General features: G+C 34.8%; 1 pseudogene; it reads left to right on the top strand.

Annotated features, from left to right (window-relative positions):
* Positions 1–9,236: 9,236 nt before the first annotated feature.
* LOC120118443 lies at positions 9,237–9,800 on the top strand (annotated as a pseudogene).
* The last annotated feature ends 326 nt before the right edge of the window (positions 9,801–10,126 follow it).

Genomic DNA, 10,126 nt, shown 5'->3' with positions numbered 1-10,126 from the left:
TCTTATATGTGAAGCAGCTATCTTAACTAATATTACTCAAACTTTCATTTTTGTTGAAGCTATTCATGTCCGCCATGTATTTTGATATGACTATGCCGGAGTGGTGATATCATACTCTCAGGTGATCTTCTCTTCACAAAGGTTCGATGGTGCAGTGAGCGTGGAGTAGTGTTGTATTTTTTATTCTTCTTGGAACCTTGAGGTCAAGGTTCTGTTGTTAACAAGGGTAATGTGATAAACCAAGAACGTCATTAGTCCAAAGGGACCATGTAAGGAATTATCATTAGATGTTAAAAGGATCATGTGATAGAAGAATAGCTGTGATGTAAGGGGGCGGAGAATTTAGTCGTGAGTAGTATATAAATAAAGTAGTGACCGAAAAGAGAGAGAATATTTGCTAAATCTGTTGGTCGGGCCACTAAGCCTTTTTAGAGGTCAAATGTATCCTTATTATTTTGAATAATTTATTAAATTTAGTTAATGGGAAAAGTGAAAAATAAGAAAATTTGCATATTGGTTTTGTTAAAAAAAACGAGTGTTAAAATTTTGAACTCCCGTTTTTAAATATCTGAATCGGACACTATTGTTAGTTGTAGTTACTTTTTCTAAGTTGAGTATTCCTTACTAAAATCTTTATTCTTAATCTTACCTTTTTTTTCTCATTATTCTATAAATTAATCTTTATTGTGAATGTACACCTATTGTTGAGAATTGTTAATATAGATTTGCGTTCAAACTAACTCGTGGAATATTTTTTTAGAGAAAATAATCTCAGTGACCAAAAATGCCTTATAATATATGATTTTAACCAACTTTTTTGGATTTGCCAAAATGACCAACTAAATCGCAATGCGATCGATAATTCGCAACGCGATCTCCGGTATCGTAAATCAGTTTTCATATTTGCAACGCGAACTTCGACTATCGCATTGCGATTTACATATTCGCATTGCGATAATCAAAGTTCGCGTTGCGATAGTCGAAGTTCGCGTTGCGATTTTCTAAATTCGCGTTGCGATTTATTCCAAATTCGTTGCGATAGTCCAAAATCGCAACGACTGGTGGTATTGCATTTGTTTCTTAAGAATTTTCTCTAAAAAGATAATATTCGCGCGGACGTGTCGAAGACACGTATTACCACGACCACGACCCGACCCGAGACGGACGGCGGCGGCGCGCGAGAGTCCCCCTTGTTCTCTATCACTCAACAAGGAAGTGGGAAAGCCAAGCCTTAAATATCATTCCCAATAGTGTTTCCAATACTATGTGGGATTGATCATTACCAACACTTGTTTCCAATACTATTTGATTATTCAGGAAACAATTAACAATCATGCACCTTAAAACAACTGAATCAGCAACTAATTGCATTAGTATTATACGATTAAATATGTCATAATTAAAAGTCAATCTACAATCAATCGCGATTATTGCAATTTTAAGCAAAACATTCAAAAAAATTGCATCACTCGCGAGAATAAAAAAATTTGTTATCGTGCAATTACAATCAATTGAAAATAAATTAGAATTGCATGAAAACTAAACGAACCACAAATACTTTTCATACAAATACTAAAGTCATTAACTATAATTCACAAATAATATCACTATTTAAGGCTCAATCTCACATAGTATTGGGAACAAGTGTTGGTAATGCTCAATCCCACATAGTATTGGAAACACTATTGGGAATGGTATTTAAGGCTTGGCTTTCCCACTTCCTTGTTGAGTGATAGAGAACAAGGGGGACTCTCGCGCGCCGTCGCCGTCGCCGTCTCGTCTAGTCTCGGGTCGGGTCGTGGTCGTGGTAATACGTGTCTTCGACACGTCCGCGCGAATACTATATTTTTAGAGAAAATTCTTAAGAAACAAATGCAATACCACCAGTCGTTGCGATTTTGGACTATCGCAACGCGAACTTCGACTATCGCAACGCGAATTTGGAATAAATCGCAACGAATTTGGAATAAATCGTAACGCGAACTTCGACTATCGCAACGAACTTGGAATAAATCGCAACGCGAATTTGGAAAATCGCGTTGCGAATCTGGAAACTGATTTGCGATACCGGAGATCACGTTGCGAATTATCGATCGCATTGCGATTTAGTTGGTCATTTTGGCAAATCCAAAAAAAGTTGGTTAAAATCATATATCATAAGGCATTTTTTGCCACTGAGGTTGTTTTCTCTTTTTTTTTTGAAGATTGAGTAGTTAATAACACAATCACTCTAGGCAAACATGTTCGCATTGCTTATTCGAACTCCCAGCACCCATTATAAAAGTTTTAATATAATAATGAAAGTATATTTTAATTTTTATAAAAAAATCTGTTAACTGTCCCATCATTCACCTCAACTCCTTTTATAACTTTTATGCTACAATAACAAGATCAAGAGTTTAGGGGAGCCCTTTTTTTTAGAATATTACACAAAACTACTTAAGTGGGTAACTATTTTTTTATCAAATCATTCAGATGCGTTCATAAATTGAAGACAATATAAAATATTGAATATAAAATAAGTATACAAATTATGGGGAGCCCCCAACAATAGTCTTCAAAAGTACATAAATTTTAAAAACATAGTTCACGACTCGATAATACAATAAGGTCTATGATAGTACATGCCCACCATAATGCTCGAGACGAACTCTGATGATATTCAAGTATGGAAATCTTGAAGTCTGGCGACGAGCTCCTCAAACAGGCACCGAAGGACATGCGCACAGAAATATATTCCATATGACGAGCTCACAAGCTCAATTTCACACAAATAACCCAACTATACTACATGCATCCAACAGATGAGTATGCTACATTCATAGTTATGAACTCATGAATACATTTATCACACAACAAAAGTAAGCATCATGGTGTAGCTCGGGGTCACTATAGCATTATGAAACTCACATCCTTGTTTGCTTATTAAGGTACCTTGGGTAAGATCCGAGTCACATAACATCAACATCTTACAATACCCTAGGCTAGGTCCGAGTCATGTAGCGTTAGTACCTTGCCAAGCTAGTCTACTCCCCTCGAGTACTTATGATATGTCTGGGTCACCTAGCATCAGCTCAATGTCCAACTATTGGCATAAGTGCCATAACACTAGGCTAGATACAACCGTATAATCCTTACTCTACTAACTATATTATTGAGCCGTCATACAAAGTTACTCGGGTGTCCTCATCGTTTCTCGAGCATCATATAAAGGTATAAGTCTTATATAATCTTACCTTATTAAGATCTTATGTTATCACACAAATTATTAAGATTCTCACTTTTAAGCTTATTGAGTAGTTTTCCCCTTTTACATGACCCCTTTTTTGGCTACCTAACACAAATTAGGCTTATACCCAATTATTCACGATGATATCTATAGTCACTCATTTTCGTCTAGATTTTATTTAGTATATATATAATAATATAATATAGTTTTTGAAAATATTTTTTGAAAAATATATAATATATAATTTTTAGAAAATAGTTTTTTGAAAGCATATAATATATAGTTTTTTTTTTAAAAAACGGTTTTTGAATATATATATATATATATATGGTTTTGAAAGCACGCTTTTGAAAATGTATAATATATAGTTTTGAAAACATATTTTTGAAAACGTATATAATATATAGTTTGTTGGGATTTTCGGAAGCTCGAATCGACAACCAGAATTGCTTGCAAAGAGGGTCGGGATCGGTTTTTGTGTTTAAGGAGTAAGGAGATTAAAAGATAGAGAATTGCACGGCGATTTAGAGTGGTTCGACTTCTCAACCAAGTCTACATCCACTACCTTAGCTCCTCACCAAGGATTTTCCAACAAATTCACTAATTTGTTCTTTCTTTTGAGGATAAAGAGTAACCTTACAAACTCCCTAGTTTTTCCGGGCTAAACTAGAACCTTTCCCTAGCTTTTACACGGGATTAGCTAGAACCTTTCCCTTTTACAAAATGATAAAAGAAGTAAACAATAAAACCTCTCTAAGGTAGGTGTTTACAAGATTGAGCTCACAAGAACAAAATATTTACAAGAGAAATATGAAATAAGAATGAAAAACTCTTCTCTTGTGTTTGATTACTTGGATAGTTGTTCTCTTACTTCTTCAAGTATCCTTAGCTTGTATTTATAGCTTGGAATGTGTTTGATGTTGTATATAGCCGTTGGGGATGTTTTGGAGCCGTTTAGGGATGATTTTTCTACTCAAAAAGGCTGCCCATAACATGGTGCATCGGTGCACTATCATGGTGCATCGATATCCCTTCATTAAATTCAAATAAAATAGACGTTGCAGCCTTCGTGCATGGATGCACAGCAGGATGCATTGATGCACAGCCTTGATGCATCGATGCACAGCCTTGATGCATCGATGCACAACCTTGATGCATCGATGCACAGCCTTGATGCATCGATGCACAGAAGGATGCATCGATGCACTAATTGCATTCAGTGTTTGAGTGCATGGATGCACTGCATGGTGCATCGATGCACTAGTGCAAGTGCATGGATGCACTGCAGGGGTGCATGGATGCACTGTAGGGGTGCATGGATGCACTGCAGGGGTGCATGGATGCACTTTGACACCTTTTAGCATTTTGGCTCAAATCCGAATTTAATGGACTTTGAATTATTTTTGAAACCTTTTAAAATTTTGAATAAATTCAATTAAGTCCAAAAACATTTTGTAAATTCAATTCAAGTCCAAAATCCGTTTTGCCTTAAATTGTTATATCAAAACATAGTTCAACATAGTTTTTTTAAATCGGTTTTGGAAAACATATAATATATAGTTTTGAAAACATATTTTTGAAAACATATAATATATAGTTTTTAAAATATTTTTGAATATATATATAGTATAGTTTTTGAAAACATATAATATATAGTTTTTAAAATATTTTTGAAAACATATAGTATATAGTTTTTAAAATGGTTTTTGAAAACATGTAATATATAGTTTTTAAAAATGGTTTTTTGAAAACAAATTTTTTGAAGTAAATACATATTATATTAATATTTTATTTTTTTGTTTATTTTTTTTATTATTAATTTTTTTTTATTATTCTTATTTTTTTCTGTCCAATCAGTCCAGGTCCAAGGTCAGATTCGAGTGGTCCAAGTCCAAGGGACCAATTAGCATCCAGGCCCAGTCGAGCTTACAGCCTGACCCAGCAAGTGAGCCCGTTTGAAGCCCAATTAAAGCAAGCCTGACCCAGCAAGCCCGATAAGGCCCAAGCCTATTTGCCTGACCCAGTAGAGGGTTAGGATTTCATATCAAACTAGAGGCGTCGCACGGGGAGCGCACGTGGAGTCACGCACCCGAGCAGTTCGAGAATTGGCCAGACTTCTCGGCCCCTGAACGTGAAATTAAAACAACAACGACGTGCCGAAAGATTGGCCAGCACCCCAAAATATTCGGGACCACAATGACCGGCCACAGGGCTATAAAAAGGCTCCGGTGAAGCTAACCAACAATAACAAGAAAACCGAGCAATCAAATATCAACAGAAAACACAAGGAAAAGCCAATCGAGCAACAAATCAATATACAAAAAATGAAACCACAAAAGCCATCAACTCAAAAAAATAGAAACAAACAAAAACATCTAAAACCCCAAAGGCAAAAGTCTTTCAAAATCGAAACCAAAGAAAGACAAAGCTTGAAGCTTTGTTTCATGGGAGAACACCGAGAACGCGGAGGAACTTCATCGGAGAGGAAAAGACATCGAGAAGTGGAAGGGTTCACCGGAAAAGGTAAGAAACCGAGTGTCTTTTTTTGTAGATCTATACTTTTCGGGGTCGATTTTGGGGATTTAGAGGCTAGATTTGGTTTTAGGGTGTAGAGGGGGAACATTTTGGGGAGGTTTGTAGTTTTTCGGCCACCGCAGTTGACGGTGGTGAGGCTCAACAGGAGGGTGGCCGACATTAGGCCGGTCGGTTTGGTTAATAACATTTTTTTGAGAGAAGGGGGTTATTTTTTGAGAAGTTGATGAAATGATTTTTTGTGATTTTTGGGCTATTTATAGGGAGGGCCTTGGTGTAATTAACAAATACTTAAATTATTTTCACAGTCCCTGCATTTTTGATGCGTAATTCATTTTGGTCACTTGTTATAAATTTGCCCTTGAATTTCAAATTTATTCAATTTAATCCATGTTTAAAATTCTTATATTTTGCAAATTGACCCCCTAACCTTTTGTTTTTCTCTTGCAACTTATTTTTAACATCAATTTGATCCATAAATTTTAATTTATTTCAATTTGATCCTTTAAATTTTATTTATTTATTTATTTATTTATTTTAAATTAAACATTTTCTTCATTTTTATTTTTAAAATCTAACATTTTTTATTGTTTGTTTTTTAAACATTCTTTTATTATTATTTTTTATCATTTTAACCCCTCTTTCAATAATTTTTAATCCAATCATTGTTTTTTATTTAATAACTATTTGTTCATTTATTTTTACGATCTAACATTTATTTGATTTTGTTAGGGTACTTTTAATCGGCCAGGGTAAGTAATTCGGATCGAATTTCAAATTTAATTTAACTTTTAATTTTCGCAATTAAGACAATCGAAAAATTAAATTGGTACCGAAAAAGTAGTACAAGGGTGCTAATCATTCATTGATTGTAATCGACTCTCGAGCCTGATATATTTCTGGTAAAACGCAGATCAGGTAAAATGGTCAATTAAGGTATCCAATCAACCTAATGATCGGTGGCGACTCTAACACATTTATTTAAGTCGAAGCCTGATTTCGGGTCCACCTGAAGGACGGTTACGACAATATCGATACTAGGGGTGTTAAAAAATACTCGACCCAATTAATTTTTTTAGGTTTTCGGGTCAGGCCTGGGTCGCAAAATTTTGCTTAATCGAGTACGCACCGACCCGGTACCCGGTTTATTATATTTTTTTATTTTCATTTTATTATTTTTATTTATAATTTTCAAATTATTTCACTCTAACATTCTAAATTCACAATTTATTAAATTTTGATACCATAACATTCTAAAATTTTAATTCCTTAAATTATTTCAAATTAATATTCTAAATTATTTTTAAAATATTTATTTTAACTTCGAAACACTTGAAATTTAATTATATTTTTATTTTATTATTTAATAAATTGTATTTCAATTATGTAATTTGAATTTTTAAACTTTATGTGTGAATTATATATTATAAAACTTTAATTTTTTTCTCTATATATATTTAAAAATAAAATAATTTAAAGGAAAAAATTAAAAAATAATTATGAACCGGGTACCCGTGACCCGAAAATACAGGTACCCGAGTTTTACGGGTACTCGATTTATGGGTACCAAATGTAATGGGCCGGGACACGGGCAGACATTTTGATACCCGAAAATTCTGGGTACCCGATTTTGAACACCCCTAATCGATACTCATTCTTTGTATCAGTACTTCCCCTCTTAGGGTATCGATCTTCCCCGAGTATGGATACCAAAATAGCTCACTGTAACTTACCATAACACTCAGTATCGATATCCCTCCTTAGGGTATTGATACTCCCCTTTAATGATATCGATACTATCCCGAGTATCGATACCAAAATTGCATTCGATGTTTGAAAAAATACATGAGTAACGATACCCCTACTTTAGCATTGATACTTACCTGTACGATATCGATACTAGCCTGGGTACCAATATCAAAATTACTCACTGAAATCTGACTAAGTCCCCAAGTATTGATATTAGGCTTTTGAGTATCGATACTCCATGAACATTATCGATACGCTTGTCACAAAAGCCCTTAAAATTTTCCCATCTAAACGAACATATCAGTACTATTCATACAATACTAATACTCTAAATCTAAAAACCAATGTTTCACTCGTGTAAGACTTCCCGAATCACTCCTAAGGCATTCCCAAGACCCCAAACTATGTTTGAAGCTTATTTAGAATTAAAGGGTCATGAAAGATCATTCATTTATGCATGATTAACATTAAACACTCATTTTTCATGCCATCAACCAAAATGCACCCAAAGACTCATACACCCATACAAGTATCAATACTACACATGCAAATCTACAAGTGGTAGAGAAAGGTTATAAATGTGCTGCCTTCCTACTATAAGCTAGAGAATCAACTCATATCTCACCTAAGCACCACTTTCTCTTTTCATTTGCATTTGGAGCCTTTACCCACTTCTCTCACTAGAATAATCAATGGGATGAATTATTAACTCATCTAAGAACTTAAGAAATGTAAGAATGAAATTTTTAAAGCTTAGGGGTGACTTAGAGCCACCAACAAGCTCTAAGCACGAAACCCTACATAAACCCAACCATTGCCACCATGGCCAATGTAACACCCTAAACCAGTACTACACACAGTCAACCGATCAGAATGCCACACGAAACCACCAGAGTGGCTAACCAAAAATTTTCTTTTATTTTTTTAATTGAAATTATTTTCTCGAAAACACTCAAAATAAAATAAAGAAACCATATTTATATAAAATAGTATATATCGGGAGCTCCCAAAAATAATAATTCAAAATATACAAACCATCTTTTGAAATAAGTTACGACTAAAATATACAAAGCAGGTCTACAAATATACATGCCCTCAAAAAAGAACTCGAGATGTACTCTGTTGCAATTAGTTTGGATCTTAACTGCTCAAAGGCTCCTCGATTGTTCATCTAGTAACCTGTGTAAGAAAACAAATTTCAAACGCTAAGCTAACTAGCTCAGTGCCACACTAACAACGAAGCTATATTAAAAGTGTTAATTAAATACTCGTATACTGCACTCTCTACTCTTTGGTAGACATCATGGTGCAGTTAAGGGTTCTGTATCTCAGAGCTCACGTACCCCTCTAGTCTACTGAGGATGAAGCTCATAATCTCTACATCGGACACAACAACCCACCATTCAAGAGTGTCGGACCTTGTACCCTATTTAATCAGTTTAAAGTGCTTCGCGCATTATCTAAAAATATCGGACTGATTCTATACTTTATTATTATATTTACTAAGGATATCCGAATATATAACATTTTGAATATTAAATAATAATGACTGGAATTAAAAAATATATATATTTCATTGTTGTGTATTGACACTTTGACAGGCCAATTTTTTGATAAAAAAATAAACAAAGAAATAATTGTAAGGTGCAAATTTTGACAGGCTCGTATATTGCGCTTGTGTTGCACGCACGTGTGATTAAAATAAAATAACAGATGCAGCATCGCAATTGATATTTAAAGCCGATTTCATAAAAAATAAAGAAATTCAACGGCGGTAATCTCTCTAGCAATGACTCGACCAATGGCAACGAGCGCGTCAAGCAGGGCAACACCGTCGACATCCTCCGTCACCACCACCTTGACGATAGAAAACAACTCGGCCGCCGCCTCTTCCTCCTCTCGAGCACAAGAAGCCCTCGTCCTCGAACTCCGTCCGAGGAAGAAGAAAGTTACGTGGAAAGAAGGAACCGTTGACAACGAATTCATGAACAAGAAGAGCTCCAAGATCTGTTGTATTTACCACAAAGAAAAGCCCTTTGATGAAACGACAGCGACGATGATTGTCACGGTCATCATCGCCATCCATCCAACGACAGCGATTCCTCGAAGGATGGCTGCAGGCCCAGCCCAAGTAATAGCACCTAATTTCTGTTTTGAGATATTGGTTTATGCCCTTTATTATGGATGTAATGAGAAAATTTGATGAAACTCTATATCGGGTTTTGTATATTTTCTACCTTTTATCGCACATACATGTCTTGATGTAGAATATGAGTTGTTTTTATTCTAAAAATATATATGCAATTGGTATGTTTAGTTAACATGTAATGGCTAAAGGTGAATTTAACCTAGGTTACTGCTATCAAGTAATAACATTTCCCCTAATATTTGGGGATGACTCGAGAGACCTTGCACCTAGTATTGGATACAGGTTTTCAACATGCTTAAATTTTCTGTGGTTGATGAGAATTCCAGCATCAAGTGAGTAAAAGGTATGCTTCTGTTTCCTTTTTTACAGGCATGTTACACATTTGTTTCATCCATACATATCATATCTTTGTAACTCTAATTTAATAAAGAACTGACATACTATCCTTAGTTAACTGTTGATAGGGC

This window comes from Hibiscus syriacus, unplaced genomic scaffold (genome assembly GCF_006381635.1).
Source record: "Hibiscus syriacus cultivar Baekdansim isolate YM2019G1 unplaced genomic scaffold, ASM638163v2 tig00110328_pilon, whole genome shotgun sequence".
NCBI lineage: Eukaryota > Viridiplantae > Streptophyta > Magnoliopsida > Malvales > Malvaceae > Hibiscus > Hibiscus syriacus.
The sequence above is the reverse complement of the archived record's forward strand: the minus strand, read 5'-3'. Positions and strand labels throughout refer to the sequence as shown.